The following is a 16,760-nucleotide window of genomic DNA, read 5'->3' as shown; positions in this document are numbered from 1 at the left end:
CTCAAAGGAGATTTCTAATACTTGTTTCCCCTTTTCCAGACTTCTTGATCCATTTTTCTCAGAATTGGGAATTCAGAAAACTGGTGGAGAAACACCATTAAGGAATTCTGGTATGGAAATACAGGGCTTGTGAAAGAGCGGCATACTGGGACAGTCTAGCTGAGAGGGGGCTGATGAATCTTGTGTCTGTTTTTACCTGTGTTCTCTCCAAACTGATTAGTCTCCTTAAGACTGGTCATCATGGGGCAGGTCAACAATTAATACAATCAGATAAATAACCAACCCCACCCTATTAGCCAAAACAAGAACTAAATTTCCAAACAATGCACTTTTACTCCTCTTTGAAAAAGTAATACACCTTTGGAAAGAGCAGAGAACAGACTGAAAAACAAGTCTTCCCAAAATCTAGGGTCTTTTCCACGGACCATCAAACCCTGGACTGGGGAGGAGACAAGCTGGGTCCACTAAAGATTTGAGCGTGATTCCTGGTGGTCGATTTTCTTTTAGACATACGAAACATATCTTTTAGACATATTTGATTTAAATCCTGAAACAAAACATTTTGCTCAGTCATTAGCTACTCCTAAAGATTAGGTGGTTGACAACCTGGAAGCATGCCTAAGTGTGTCATACTAAAGGATGCATGGTTTAAAGATAGGAACAAGACAAAAACATGAATGCAGAAATTAGGTGAATTGATTGAGATAAAAAATAAAAATAATTTGATTATCTCAAGTGGCAATAAACAAAGTCCCTAAGTCACCAAATGATCTCAGTTCTTTTCATTTCGTTCTGAATCCAAGCAGGTTTTCCCCAAGATGCATTAGAGATTCAGAGCAGAGATGAAAGCGGAGATTGGACAGTCAGTCTATCTAATGGCTTATGGTAGTGGCCGCTGGCAAAGTTTATAACAGCACAGTTTTCTCTAGGTATTTCTCCAGAACTGTGACATATATATTTACCTAGGAATGTGTGGTGATTCCTAGTGCTGAAATCTATACCTGGGCTAGAAAGACACTCTGCTATTTTTCCATTCATTCATTAATTATTAAGCACTCTCTGAGCACTTGGCACGGTCGCTTTTGTTTTAGGGCATTTGTCATAACTTTCCCCACAGGGAAATATTTTTCAGGCTGTGTAGGTATAAAAAAACTGGGAAGAAATTGAACACTGCAGAGAGAAGAGGAATACAATATGCTAGAAGAATCTTAAAAAAACCAAAGCTATTTATAGATCTTGAAATAAATGGCCGTCCTTTGATTGGAAGAGGCACTTCTAAAAGAATTTTTTAAAAAATAAGACAAGAGAATGGTGGTGAAGTGGGAAAAATTATCTAAGACCTGTCTGTCTGGTGTAATTTTTCTTAGAAAAAATTCAGAATTACCACATTCTCACATGTACCAAAAAAATGTTACTTGAAGAGGTAGCAGATCTCCCAAAAAGGTGATTTGTTTTTTGGTTTTTTTGGCTGCGCATGATCTGAGCAGCTGGAGGTGCAACTCCACAGACAGACAGAAACACACACACACACACACACACGTACACGTACACGTACATCGGGTTGGCCAAAAAGTTTGTTCAGGTTTTTCTGTAACATCTTATGGAAAAACCCGAATGAAATTCTTGGCCAACCCAATAGTTTTTCTCCTTTTCTTTTGCTTTTCATTCTTTTTTGTTTTGTTTTGCTTTGTATTTACCTTGATTTTAAAATTTTGTGAATCTTAAATAGACACAAAACAAATGGAATTGTGACTTCTGCTTCCTAATCTACGTGGCCGGCTTCCTGTAAGGTCATGTTCCATATACTAAGACGTTTTTTTTGAAAACCATTTCTATCTTCCCATTGGATATTGCCATGTGACCCACCAATGCCCCCCATCCCTGTGCGGACATGTGACACGCAGGCACCCCAGAAGAGTACCATGTAGCTGCTGCAGAGCAATGAATTTTCAACACAGGCTTTTAGACAGAGCTCCTACAAATTCCCTGCTTGCTTGATTTTGCACTGCTCCCATAAGGAAGATCCAAAGTGTGGAGTCATGGGAAAGTGTGTCTGCCAGCTGGATGACTCCTTGCACACACAGTATAGCTGCATTTGGACTGTCTGTCCACATGAAGAGCCCAGGGTCAGCCCGACCTGCAGCAGAGCACAGAGAAACAGCCACACAGGAAAGGATGGTAACTGTCCTTTTACTGTGAATTTCAATCTCTTGCCACCACCTGCAACTTGACCTTGGCCAGGCCTCAGCAGACAGTGCCTCAGATAAGAAGGGGTCAGGTCTTCTGAGCTCCCACGTTCAGCACCTCCCCCCAACCTAGCTGCCTCTTCCCCCTCCCTTTCTTCCTCCTGCCAACTGTCATTGTCTCCCGGTGGGCAGGGCTGGGGAGGAGGCTGCCTGCCCTCACAGCTGCAGGCAGAGCAAGTATGCTTGCTTCTTGATCCTGAGACACTGAAACCAAACCCCCAGGGACTCAGACTTTTGTGGTCTGGACAAAAGGAGGAGTAGAGTTTGGCTGCCCTGGTCATGCTCAGGGCTGGTGAGGTCTCCCTCGGCGCAGCACCCACTGGCCAGGCAGAGACCCTTAAGACCACCACTGTGGTGCTGTCCTCGTCTGATGGGTTAGCCAACTGGAGTCCCTGTTTGGGTTCCTTAAATGTTCAACAGTGCAGAGCCCATCTCCCTGTCCTCTCCACGGGAGCCAGCCCTGAGGGTGAGGGTCAGGTTCAGGGTCGGCTACTGCTATAGCTCAAGAAGCCCTCTGGCATCACCAGATGGTACATATTGAAGGAAACAAATCCCTTTTGCCATGCACTTGGGTTGGTTTTGAGTAAACTCTTCATTAAGCCATCCAGCCTCCAGAGCAGTGGTTCTCAAAGTTCCCAGGTCACCAGGGAACTTGTTAAAAATGGAAATGACCATCGACTGATGAATGGATAAAGAAAATGTGGTATATTTATACAGTGGAATATTACTCAGCCATAAAAAAGAATGAAAGAATGCCATTTGCAGCAACATGGATGGACCAAGAGATTATCATACTAAGTGAAGTAAAAGTCAGAAAGACAAATACTATATGATATCACTTTTATGTGGAATCTAAAAAAACGATACAAATGAACTTATATACAAAATAGAAATAGACCCACAGACATAGAAAACAAACTTATGGTTACCAAAGGGGAAAGGGACGGGGGAGGGATAAATTAGGAGTTTGGGATTAACACGTACACACTACTATATATAAAATAGATAACCAACAAGGATCTACTGTATAGCACAGGGAACTGTACTCAATATTTTGTAGTAACCTACAAGGGAAAAGATCTGAAAAGAACAGATATATAGATATAGATATAGATATATATACACACATATATATGTATATGTACAACTGAATCACTTTGCTGTACCCCTGAAACTAACATAACACTGTAAATCAGCTATACTTAAATTTAAAAGATGCAAATTCTCAAGCCTACCCCAGACCTATTCAATCAAAAATTCTGTGGATAGGGCCTTCCAGGTGATTCTGAGAGCCACTGTTTTAGGTACTGTATCAAAATGATTATGAACAGAGAGGAAGGAATCAAACTGACCAGTTTATGAGCCCTTGAGCAAATTACCTAAGCTTACGAAGTCTCCCTTTTCTCATCTGTAAATCAGGAATATGACAATTCTGCCCTCACTGGGTTGTGATGATGTTTATATTGGAGTGGAGCACAGCCAGTACTTAGCAGGTCAAATCCTAGTAAGCATGAGCCCTGGTTTTGCCCCTGAGTTGCTCGAATGCTGGCTTTGCACTGCCTCTTGTGTTTCTGTTACTCAGTCATCCTGGGCCCACGCTCAGGGAGTGGAGATCATTGCCGTCCCATCTCTGGATGTGTGTCTGACCTGCTGCTGAGTTATTTCTCCCCCAAAGGCAAGCCCTCAAAATGAAGGGAATGCCCGTAAATGTTCAGCTCCAGGGGAAAAGGGTTCTCAAGGGAGATGGCAGGGGTGATTTTCAACAGGACATGCTGAGGGGCCCTAGCAGAGATCTCAGGGACATTTGTTCCTAACCGTGGCCTGTCACAGGACCTGGCAGTGGAGGTGCTCAGGGGAGCAGGGACAAAACTGACAATAATACCAGCCAGGCCTGCTGGTGGGGGTGGGGACTGCGTGTGGCACTTGACTTCCTTGGAGGGCATGTGCTCTTGACTGCCTGTGACAGGGCAGATGTTTAGGGATGGGGAGGGGGGCTTAGGTGATAGCCAGCTTCGGCTGGGAGACAGCAGAACAACTTTTCCAGGAAAACTCTCAGTCGCCAGATTTTAACGGCAAGAGGGATACATACCAGAACCTTGTGATGTCATAAAGGATCCTGGGTTACCAGACACACCACTGCTTAAATTTTAAATCATATCTCAGCCACCCATTACACGATGAGTCATGGGTATGTTACTTCTTCGGGATTTTATTTTCTTACCTGTAAAATGGAAACACCACCTCCAGCTTCATGGGGTTGACAATGAGGATTAAATTTACAACATATGAGAGCACCATGCAGATTATGAATTCACACGCAGGGTTAGCTGTTGTTGTTATTAAGGGGCAGCCAGTTGTGGAATCTCAGAGGGGTTTGAAGCCCTGCTTGGCCACTTACGAGCTGTGTGACCTCCTACTTGACCTCTTTGAGCCTCAGTTTGCCCGTTTGTGAAGTGGGGACAATTTTTCATGCCTCCCACACAAGACCACTGTGAGGCTTAACTAAGCCAGCAGGTGATAAGACACCTCACATGGATCAGACACATTCAGGCCATCTTGGGTGTCAGTACCTCTCCTCCTCCATGGATGAGCTACTTCAAGGAGGCGGGGGCAGGCTGGACCTCTGAAGGGCTCCCTTTATGCTTATTACTCCTGGAGCCTGTTGAGTTTACCAATGCCACGCTCAGCTTCAGATACATCTTGCATCTGTTTTGAGATTCCTGAGATTTGAAGGGGAAAAACTCCTTTCCTCCGGCCTTCAAGATGTTCCCTATGCTAGAAGACTCAGCCAGGGTCACTGTGCCCCTCTCCAGTGGCAAATAAAGCTTCCCAAACTATCCTTTGGTTTTGCAACAATAAGGTTATATATGGGGTGCCCATGTGGAAGGGTCCCCCTCAACCACAACAGTTACCATGACCTGGGTAAGAGGCATATTCAGCAGGTGAATATACCAGTCATCTTAAAATCAGTCCCACGTGGCTTGCATGGAAAGCATATCAGCTGCTTCCTCTGGGGTTTCTACTTGGCATTCACAGGGGGAGATGGGCAGTCCCCCTTCTCAGGGTAAATAGACCTTACAGAGTTCCCTTTGGGAGTAACCTCCTGTATGTCCAGCTCATGTACAGACATCTGTGATTGTTCCATAGTGAGCTGTGGGTTCTGTGTCAACCCAAACATGCTCTTCCACTCTGCAGCACTCAAAACCAAAGACAAGGCTCCTAAATTAGCTACTCTCACAATCCACTTCAGTAAGGGTTCCTCAGGAAGCTGATGATACTGATACAAAATGAGACAGTTCCTTACACTACACTCCTTGGTTTCAGGAGTTTCTTGGTTTTGTCCTCGCCCTACACTGACTACTTTCTTGGTAACCAGAGGTCTTGGAGGTACTTTCCGTTGCCCCTGCATAATTTTTCCCTGTCTGGGCAGCTTGGAGGCTAGTGGCCAAAGCTCAGATGGATCCAAATCTGAGCCTGGTTTAGCATCAAGGTCCAACCCAGCACTTTCTTCTACTTTTGTTTTAGCTATTACAGATAACAATAATCAAGTGACTATATCTTGAGCGTGCTTATTATTTTGCATTTCCTTATATATCCAGTGATTCCATGCCCCAGGATCTGGACCCATCTCTAAATTCCACTGGTAACTTTTACCTTCAGTAACTGACTGCTGCTCCATGCCACAGGTGACCATGTGGCCCAAGAATCAAAGGTTCTTCATTCCTCACTGTTTCATCCTTTCTTCCCAACCCATGTTTCTGTGAGCCAGGGACGATCTAGCAAATCCCACTCCTGACACCAACTGAAAGGGTTCTGAAACCCAATGCCCATATGTGTGTTGGGGGAGAGGGGTGGTTTCCTCTTACACCATCAAGCAATTCTCAGACTCCAGCTGAGTGTCCTGCAATTCAACTCAATCCTGACACTAGCCACCCAGAGAGGGCATCAAATCACATAGGTTAAGGGCTCAGTCCCACAAGACTGCTGCCCCTCAACTTCAGATGTCAGTCACAAGCCCAGGTTGTGACCTGCACTTCTGACTGACAAGCTATAGATGGGAAGTTCCAGGGGCCCCTTCCTTGAGTTCAAATAATTTGCTAGAGCAGTTCACAGAACTCATAGAAACATGTTACTTATTAGATCAGCAGTTTATTATAAAAGGATACACTCAGGAACAGCTATATGGAAGAGATGCCCAGGGAAATGTATGGGGAAAGGGTGACGAGCTTCTATACCCTCTCCGAGTGCACCTCTCTCCCTGAACCTCCAGGTGTTCACCAACCTGGAAGGTATCCAAACCAGTCCTTTTGGGTTTTATGGAGGTTTCATTACTTAGCCATGATTGATTAAATCACTGGTGATTAATTCAACATCCAGCCTCTCATCTCGCCCTGGAGGTCAGAGGTATGGGGCCACCCTGGAGGACTGATGGGACTGAAAAGTTTCAACTCTCCTAATCACATGATTGGTCCTCCTGGAAACCAGCCCCAACCCCGGGTGCATTCGAAAAGTCACCTCATTAACCTAACAAAAGACACCTTTACCACTCTCATCAATCAATAAATTCCAAGGGTTTACCACTCTCATCAATCAATAAATTCCAAGGGTTTTAGAGCTCTGTGCCAGGAACAGTGGACAAAGGTCAAATATATATTTCTTACTGTAAATAATAATCTCACACTTTTCTGAGAGTACATGCTGTCTTATTTGGCTTCAGTGTCCCCTTGTGGGTATGCCTTCACCTCCTGGGGAGTTTTTATTCTTTTTAGGGCAAGCACTGCATCTCTTACAGCCCTAGGGAGAGGGTTAGGTGTATGGCAGGAATGCAGTGTCTAAAGTTTAAGGGAATTAAGGGAAGGCTCAGCAGTCAGGGTGTAGTGAGCCTAGTTAGACACTGGGGGGCAGTGGAGGACAAGACTGTGACCGTGTCTGGGGCCTCTGGACAGGAACCCAGGTGGGTATTCAGGTAACAGTGTCATCGTCACAGCATAATCAGGGAGGATGACCCAGAGAGAGCTCTCCAACAAGATTCGGAGGAGGGTGAAAAACCCAGGAGAGGAAATGACCCAGAGCCAGGTCCTTCCAATCTTCCCACACTTGTAGGCATGCCCCCTATAACCCCAGAAGTGCCTGCGGCTGACACTGGGGTGCCCAGAAATCTGGTGGGGGGGGGGCATTTCTTCCATTTGACTATTCCCCCTTTGTGCCAGACACAGTGTTGATGCAGTGGGGGCCTGTCCTTCAGGGAAGACAGCTTAACCCTGGTACAGACCCCAGCCAGAGTCATGGGGAGGAGAGACCACACTAAGGCCTCAGGAAGCCAAGAAAAATACCCCAGAACAGAGGAATCCATGGGCTCAAGCAAGCTTTGCTCTGAAAGCTGCTGCTAAACACAGCCAGCACCAAGAGTTGCCAGGAAACCTGCCAGACTGGCTCTATCCCTGCTGGAGTCCCCAGCACAGCTGTCCTGCCCCACCACAGGCCCCTGCTCTCTGCTCTGAGCTGACACAACCCGCCTCCCTCTGCTGGTGATGTGGAAAAGTTGCTCCCCAGGGCCTCACCCACAGACAGCCTCCTAGAAACCTTCTGGGCTGGGGAGGGGAGGGTCCAAGGGGGTGGGTGGGGTATGCAGCACAGAGAGTGTTTCAGTATTTTTAGCAGCTGTGTTTCCTTTAGGCCTTGTCCTTGGCAGGAGGGCTACTTTCCAACTGTGTTCAAGGCAAGGGTTTTTGAGGACAGGACTTGTCAGCAAAGAAGTTTGATTGCAGTTGCAGGCGTCCAGCAGGGGCGCGTGGGGCTAGAACACACAATGGATGGGTCCTGATGGCTGAACCCAGTGGGGTTTCTTTCCTCTGGTGTCTATGAGGGGAACTACCCTCTGCATGACAGCTGCAATTAATTCTGATTTATGGTCCCTGCACGTCCCTCCGCCCCCTGGAGAAGGAGCTTCTGGAAGGGCTTTGTGGCAGGCGATGCTGATCGTTCCATGCTTGGTGCTCCCTGCCCTGGCCCTGGCCGAGCACTGCTCACTCTCCCTCTGCTAGCTGCGGAGGAGAAGAAAAGGCCAGCCTGGCCTACCCTGCCTGCCTCTGCTCCCCTCCCACCGGGCCTGGCCCACCTGCCCTGGGTCTGAAAGTCCACACTGCCCCCTCCTGCCTGCACCTCACAGCTCCCCACCTGCTCCAGCTCTCTTCTTGAGCCAGCCTTGCCCAGGTGCTTCGGCCAGACTCCATATCTGCCCCTTTGTCACTAGGTGTTCCTTTGGCCCTGTCTGCACTGATTCTTTCTTACATGTGACTAATAATTAGTGACATCTCCTCCTTTCCTGGGCTGTGAGCCCCTGGAGTACAGGGCGATGGTTCCTGTTCTTTGTTAAATTAATTTAGCAAATGTTTGTTGAGCAACCACAATGTGCCAGGCACTGAGCTAAGGGCTAGGAGCAAGAGAGCCATGGTCCCGACTCTCATGGAACTAACAGACTCGCAGATAAACAGAGGAATAGAAAGGTTATGTGTAGTGATAAATGCTACCAAAAAAAAAAAAAAAAAGCAAAAACAAAAGCAAAACACCAACTTATGTGACTGGGAGGGGATGGGAGCTACTTTCAACACATGAACAGGAAGTGACAGCCGTATTGAGATCTGCAGGAACAAGGTGCCTGAAGGTCAGAGCGCTGTCTAGCCGACAGCTGCTCCCCGCTGCCTAAGCGGAGTCAGGGAGCAGCTGGCCAAGGGAGCAGCAAGTGCAAAGGCCCTGAGGTTAAAGGAGCTTTATCTTCTAGAAGCTGACTGACGGCCAGTGTGAGAGCGCAGTGAGTTCAGGGGGAGTGGTAAGAAATGAAATGCTGAACTTGACATGCCCAAGCGGAACTCCTAGTTCCCCGTACAAACCCTGCCCCTCCTCCATTGTTTTCCCCATCTCAGTAAAAAGAAAAGCTATCCTTACACTGTACAGGTCCCAAGTTATCCTTGATCTTCTCTCACACCCTATAGCCAACTACTGCCAAGTCCAGTCAACTCCACTGTACGTGTAGCCTCCGACTGCCTCTTCCCACCTCTGCTGCTGCCATCCTAGTCTACCCTGACCTGGAGTATGCCTACTGGTCTCCTGCTTCCCCTCTCACCCCCCACCCCCCCAGCAGCCAGAGGCACCCTTTTAAATCGTAAGTCAGATAAGGCACTGCTCTGCTCAAACCTCTCACAGCTCCCATCTCCTTCAGAGTGTAATTTAAAGCTCGTGTGGTCACCCATGAGACCCTACATGCTCCTGAACTCTTCTGCTACCATTTCTCCTCACTCACTCTACTCCAGTAGCCACCTTGCTTCCCTGAAACACACCGAGCACGCACCCACCTCAGGGCCTTTGCACTGGCTCCTTCCTCTGCTGGTGCATGCCCCGCCCCACCCTGCCCCACCCACACATACTGGATATCCACATGGCTCCCTCTCTTAAAGCCCTTTATGTCTCTGCTAAAATGTCAATTTATTATGGACACTCTGTCTCCTTCCCCTCCTGCTGCCCCCCTCACTCACCCCAGGCACTTTCTTTTTTTCCCTCCATGACACTTGGCACTATCTGACACATTTGTTATTTGTTTGTTTGTTTGTTGCCTGTCACTCCCCACTATGACGGAACTTTGCTTTGTTCGCTGCTGTTATCTCCAGCACCTAGCACAGTGCTTGGCATGTGGCAGACCCTCAAAAAAATATTAGTTGAGGTCAGAAACATAGGCAGGGCCAGACCATGGAGAATATCACAGACCATTTAAGTGGTATAGATTTTATTCTAAAAGCAGTAAGAAGCCATTGGAAAGCTTTAAGCAGTGAAGGAAGTGCTCTGCCTTGTATTTTGAGTTTACTGTGGCTGCGGAGAATGACCGGAAGCAGGGGGCTAGAGATGGAGCTGGCAGGATAGCCCAGAAAAGAGGCTGGTGGATTGGACCATAATGGTGTCCGTGGATACAAAGGGAAGGCTGTGAGAAATAATTGGTGGATCAGCCAGGACGAAGCTGGTGTCTGGGGCCAGAAGGACACCTCATGTGACCCCAGCCCTCTGTGACTATCCCTCTGCAGGTTGGGCACCAAGGATGGCCTCACTGTGCTGGCTCTTGGGCAGAGGCAAGAGGACTCAACTCTGAGCTCATCTGCAGATGGGAGTCTCAGCTGAGCTACCCATGTTTCTCCCCTCGTGCCCAATGATGAGCATCTTCCGAGCAAGGGCTGTGCTGTATCTCTGTATCACTCTCCCCCACCCACCCCTCACACACACATACCCCTACAGGCTTCAGTACTGTTGCAGACTCGAGTCTCCCAGAGCAGATGCTGAGATAAGACGGTGGAGTCCAAGATGTTTATGAGGGATGAACCCATGAAAGGAATGGGAGAAGGCAGCGCTGGGCAGAGGAAAAAGTCGAATTATGATGGAGGCTCCACAAAGCCTTGGCCAACCTGGTGGGGAACCTGAGAGCCAGAATCACCCACCCCATGCTGAGCTGAAATAGCCTGGCCTTGCACCACTGAACACGGCTGCCCCAGAAGGGTGTGGCCCCAGGTGTGATGGCCCCCTGCAGCTGGGGCTGACAGTGTGGGGTATCTGTTGCCTGCACTCCCCCAGCTGGACAGCAGGTCCTTCCCTGAAGGGATCGGGGTGGTGCTTCTCTGTGTCTTCCATGGAGAGTATCTAATTGCTGTGGGCTGCTCAGGCGAGGCCTACAGTCCCCGCCTCTGTGATATGAACTGGCTCCCAGGAAGAGTTTCTGCAACAGCTTGGCTCTTTCTAGGTCTCTGAGCTAACTGGCCCGATTGGGCTCACGAACAAGCCACTGGCTTTGTATCAGCGCATCTCTTCACACTCCTGAGAATGCTTACAGATGGAGGCAGGTCATGTGAAATTCACTTAGAGGGCCATTTCAGAGTCACTTCAGCATCTGTTGTGTCATGCAAAGATAGATCTAGGCTTTGTGGTCAGATAGTCTAGTGTTCTAGTCCTACATCTGCCACATGCCAGCTCCACGACCCCAGGCAAATTAACAAGCCTTCTGGAAGTATTTTTTTCTCTTTTATAAAATGTGTGGAACGATGACGAAAAGACAGGCAACTTGCGATTAAGGGCTGTGTCTAACTAGCCTTGTCTTCTCACTGGTCTATAGGTGCTCAGTGAATGGAGGAGTGCTATGTGCTGTCAGGTATTTGTGCCCTTGTCTTATGCAGGTCACAGCAGCCGTAAGCTCCGGAGGGCAGTGAGGACCTGTTATTTACACTTGCAGAGGTGCGAAAAGGAGCTACCCCTACTTTAGCACTTCTCACGCTGCGCGACCTCTATTCGCTTGACTGCCACTTCACCAAACCCTGGGCACTGCCAGTATCATAGCTGAAAACTTAGCCCAGCCCACAGCCTGGCGCAGAGGTAGTGCCTGCCACGCGTTAGCTGCCATGATTGAAACCCGCCATCACACACTGGGATCTCAAGAGCACCCCAGAAGTGAGCTCACAATATCCTCTGGGAATAAGTCCCAATTTTCCCTGACCTCAGCCCATCTTCCTGGCATTTCATCTGCATGGCAGGCAGCGTGCCGCCCCCCAGCTGGATTATAAAGTTGTTCATGAGTGAACCATTTGCCGTAGCTCTCTGGCTCACCGGCGATTTAACAGTACCCTGGTAAGCCCTCCTGGCCTCCTTCCTGGCAGTTCTGTTCCATGGGCAAATATTAGTTTCTTCTTTAGGTTGTAAGAGGAAAGACTGCAGTTCCACAGAGAAATACCACAGCCGTCGGTAAGACTGCAAAGAATCTCGGTTTGTTCATTTCAGCAAATGGCCCCAACTGGTTTTCCAAATTGGAGCCCTTCATTTTCTTCCATAAAGTCTGATGTAGTGGGATGAACACCTGCTATGGGTCTACCAAGACCCGAGTTCAAGGCCTGTGTGGTCTTGAGTAAGTCTGCACAACTTCTGAGAACTTCCGTTGTTCGCTTATCTGCGATGCTTATCTTGCAGTTGGGTTGAGGGCTTAGAAAAGTAATTGCCTGAGATACAGCACGGGCTCAAAAGCAGGCTGTTATCATTTCCTTTCCCCAAGGGCAGGGAACAAAGGTGAGCGGTGCTGGGGTCGGTCTTACATGATACTATGTGATGTGCACTCAGTGTGGAGAGATGGAAAGTTCTGGCATCTGCTGCACTAGATCATGACCGAGGAGGTCAGCAGGAGAACAGGCACCTGGAAATGGGAATAGCTGCAGCGTGGCCTTGAGAGCAACTGTCACGGGCAGTAGGAGCCTCTGGATAGCAAAGCAGAAGACAGAAACATATGCTTCTTTCCCACCACTGCCATCCATTTTACATGATCCTTTCTCCAGGGAGGACTGGGAATGTGGCCCAGACCCCTACTCTGTCCTCTACACACAGGGGAGGCTGGCTGCACATCCCAAACACCGAGAAAGAGACTCTGAGGCGGATTTCCCCAGGTCGGGAGAAGGAAGGGAGTTGGGGCTCATAAACTTATAAACCCAGCTAGAAGCTCCTTAAAGGCAAGAACCCTGACTGTCTGGTGACTGTTGAACTCTTAGCACTAACAAAATGCCTGGCACATAAAAGGTATTCAATATCTATTTTATAAGCATTGTGTGTAGATTTTTATCCATCCATCCATGTATGTGACAACCATTTGCTGAGTACATCCTCTGCTGGGCTGGGTTCAACTTAGCAGAGATAAATAAAGCCAGTCTCTTTTTTTTTCAGATTCTTTTCCATTATAGGTTATTACAAGATACTGAATATAATTCCCTGTGCTATACAGTAGGACATTGCTGATTATCTACTTTATATACAGTAGTATGTATCTGTTAATTCCAAACTCCTCATTTATCCCTCTCCCCACCCCCTTTCCCCTTTGGTAACCATAAGTTTGTTTTTTATGTCTGTGAGTCTGTTTCTGTTTTGTAAATAAGTTCATTTGTATCACATTTTTAGATTCCACACGTAAGTGATATCATATGATATTTGTCTTTGTCTGGCTTACTTCACTTAGTATGATAATCTCTAGTTGCATCCATGTTGCTGCAAATGGCATTATTTCATCTTTTTTTTTTTTTTTTTTTTTTTTGGCTGAGAAATTTCCATTGCAACTGTACACCACATCTTCTTTATCCTTTCCTCTGCCAATGGACAGTTAGGTTGCTTCCATGTCTTGGCTACCGTAAATAGTGCTGTTATGAACATTGGAGTGCATGGATTAGAGTTTTCTCTGGATATACGCCCAGGACTGGGATTGCTGGATCATACGGTAACTCTATTTTTAGTTTTTTAAGGAACCTCCATATTTTTCCCCACGCAAGCCAGTGTCTTGCGACTCACAGCCTAACAGAGGGAGACAGGTACGTTTAACAGACAACGCCAGTGCGGGGGGTGGGGGGGGGGGGGGCGGAGGGGGGAGGAGTGGTCCGACAGAGAGAAACCCAGGAATCTATGGGGGCACAGGGGAAGATGCTCACCCCGTTATGGGGGAGGGAGGGAGGGCAGGGAAGCTCTTCCACAGGAGGAGGCATCTGGGTCACGCCCCAAACGAAAAGCAAGCAGAAAGAATAAAGACTCTGGGGTAGGTGACTCATCTAGTCCAAGCTGTGTTTCCCCATTGCCTCTTTATAAAGTTCCTTCAGGGCCCACCTGGGTCATCCTTGGGATCTGGGGGAGCTGTGCGGGTAGTGCAATTCCCTGAGGGTCCAGGGCTTGATCTTGGCTCCACCTTCTTTCTCAGGTCTTCCCCTCCTCAATGACAGCTGGGTCCTCTGCCCATGAGCTCAGAGCAGCCTTAAGAGAAGTGGGGAGGGAGTCTGGCTCTGCTGCAGACTTGAGGTTGCAGGGAGGGGAACCGAGGGACACCATTACTGGTTTCAGGCAGCACACTTTGTCCAGGGAGCTGGACACATGCCCAGCCATCTAGGTTCTTTCCAAAGCTCCCTGTTCTGAGTCTTGGCCCCGTGGTGGATGTGAGACACTGCAGGCAGTCACATGAGGGAAGACTGAAGGGGAACCCAAGATTCCAGCCTTCCATCAGACCACATTGCCTCAGCCTCAGCATGGTGAGCACCAGCTCACCGTCGACCCACTTCTGCTGCTTCCTTTTGGCAAGGTGGCACTCGGATGGGGAGGTTTCCGATTGACCCAAATTCCAACGTACCACACTCAACCTCTGGTCGGTGGGCAATCTAGCAGTGAGTGAGGTCTCACAGGACTGGCTGTGCTCTAGTGACAGGCAGAATAGGATCTAAAAGATCTAATCAAACTATTCAAATTAATTTACTTCTGCTCAGTTCAGAACACTGGGGTTATAGTATTCAGCACTTCTATTCTCTTGGCATCTGGTTTCTAAAATCAGTAACATGGCCTTTGTGAATGCTAAACGTGAATTATTTTTATACACTCGATCTGTGTGTATGTGTTTTACAAATTATATTTTGTGTTTATAATCACCTTCGATTTAAATGCATGCACTGATAGAATTTACACATTTGGGCTAAAGAGCTTAGAGACAAGAGACCCAATACTCAGCCTTTCTACGGTGAATTAGTGAATTATCAAGTGAAGAAACAGTTCCAGCTGGAGGAAAAGGAAACCGGCAAAAGCCACTGGCAAAATTCACTATGGTTTGCTTTCTCATATTCACATGATCTCATGCTCATTCTCAGTCTCTTGCTGGCTTGTGTACGTGGCAGGAGGTAAAGAGAGGAGGGGGTTCTGGAAGGTTCTGGAAGTTTAAGGAGTTTGTTCCCCTTATTTAAGTTTTCAGAAATGGAGATAAGGCAAAATATTATGTGTTTTTGATTGTGGCTAGATTTGACTGTGGCTCTGATAGACGCACACTGTATTTTTTTAAGGAATCTTCCTCAGACCTGTGCACCCTAGTGAGTTACCCATTTCTATGTAACAACTCTGAAAGGTCGTATACTTATTCCAAAGATGCTTTGGTTGCTCCAAACAGACCTTTCAGTAACTCTTCTATTCTTCTTTTAAGATAGTTCTTAGGGTCATTTTACAAACTGTACAAGAAATTTAGCTTCATTACCTCACAATCACTTTGCAGAGGATCAGGGGAAGTGATGGGATGGTATAATTCAACTTACCCAACAGATGAGACTCTTAATGACCTTTGTCTGTTTTACAAAATTTAAATTCATCCTCAAAAGACAAAGACTTGGCATCACTAAGGAGATATCAAAAGAATGTATCACAAGCTTGGGAAGTAATTTTGAAGCTGGAGTTGGCCAAACATTTTGAGCAAAGAAGCATTTTTAGAATAAGTATCAAGTCTGCCAAGAAAACTCCTTTGAAGAACAACACTCACTTGGTCGTGTGATTTTTCATTGTTAAGTTCCCAGATTCTTTTCACCCTAAACAGCCACTGTGTTTTCAAGTCTTCATTTTCTGCTGTTCTGTGTCATAAAAATCCTGAGAGTTCATGGCTCATAGTTTGACTTTTCTTCTTCCTTTCTCAGAGTTACTAACATTCTTAATCATTCCCCTTCCTCTGCAGTCAAGACTCATGTGTGGATATGGATACGCTTTGTCTATACCTGCCAGTGATCACCTGGGATAATAGGCTAGGAGATATGGAGCTTCTGAAAGGTTCCTTGGAATCTTTCCTACCTGCTTGGGCAGAAGCAGGCATTGCTGGTGAGCCAGGCTTTGATATACACTGCCATTTGAGACCTGTTGCCTTCTCCTGGCCCTGTCTAGAGGAGCCAGTCAAGCACTGGGGTAAGGGGAGGGGCCGTCGCAATTAACAAATGCCAGAGAACAAGTGAACCTATCTATGAAACACAAACAGAATCACGGACATAGAGAAGAGACTGGTGGTTGCCAAGGGGAAGGAGGGTGGAAGAGGTATGGATTGGGAGTTTGGGACTAGCAGATGCAAACTGGTATATATAGAAGGGATAAACAACAAGGTCCTACTGTAAAGCACTGGGAACTATATTCAGTATCTTGTGATAAACCATGATGGAAAAGAATATGAAAAAGAATGTATATATATGTATAACTGAGTGACTTTGCTGTAATTAACACAACATTGTAAATCAACTATACTTCAATAAAACAACAACAACAATAACAAAAAAATGCTAGAGAAGGTTATTGTTAGCCATTGCCTATTTGAAGTTAGTTCAAGAGCCCCCAGGTAATCTTCCCTCTGGTTACCACAACACTTAGATTGGAATACTGTGTCAATGGACAACCTAAAAGAAACAGATAAATTCCTAGAAATATACAGCCTTCTAAGAATCACAAAGAAGTAGAAAATCTAAACAGACTAATTACCAGTAGGGAGATTTAATCAGTAATCAAAAACCTCCTAAAAAGCAAATGTCCAGGACCAGATGATTTCACTGGTGAATTCTACCAAACATTCAAAAAAGAATTAATACCAATCCTTCTCAAACTCCTCCAAAAATGAGAAGAGAAGGGAACACTTCCAAACTCAGTCTATGAGGCCAGGATTACCCTGATACCAAAACCAGAAAA

This window comes from Eschrichtius robustus, chromosome 2, assembly GCF_028021215.1.
Source record: "Eschrichtius robustus isolate mEscRob2 chromosome 2, mEscRob2.pri, whole genome shotgun sequence".
In the NCBI taxonomy this organism is placed as follows: Eukaryota; Metazoa; Chordata; class Mammalia; order Artiodactyla; family Eschrichtiidae; genus Eschrichtius; species Eschrichtius robustus.
The sequence above is the reverse complement of the archived record's forward strand: the minus strand, read 5'-3'. Positions refer to the sequence as shown.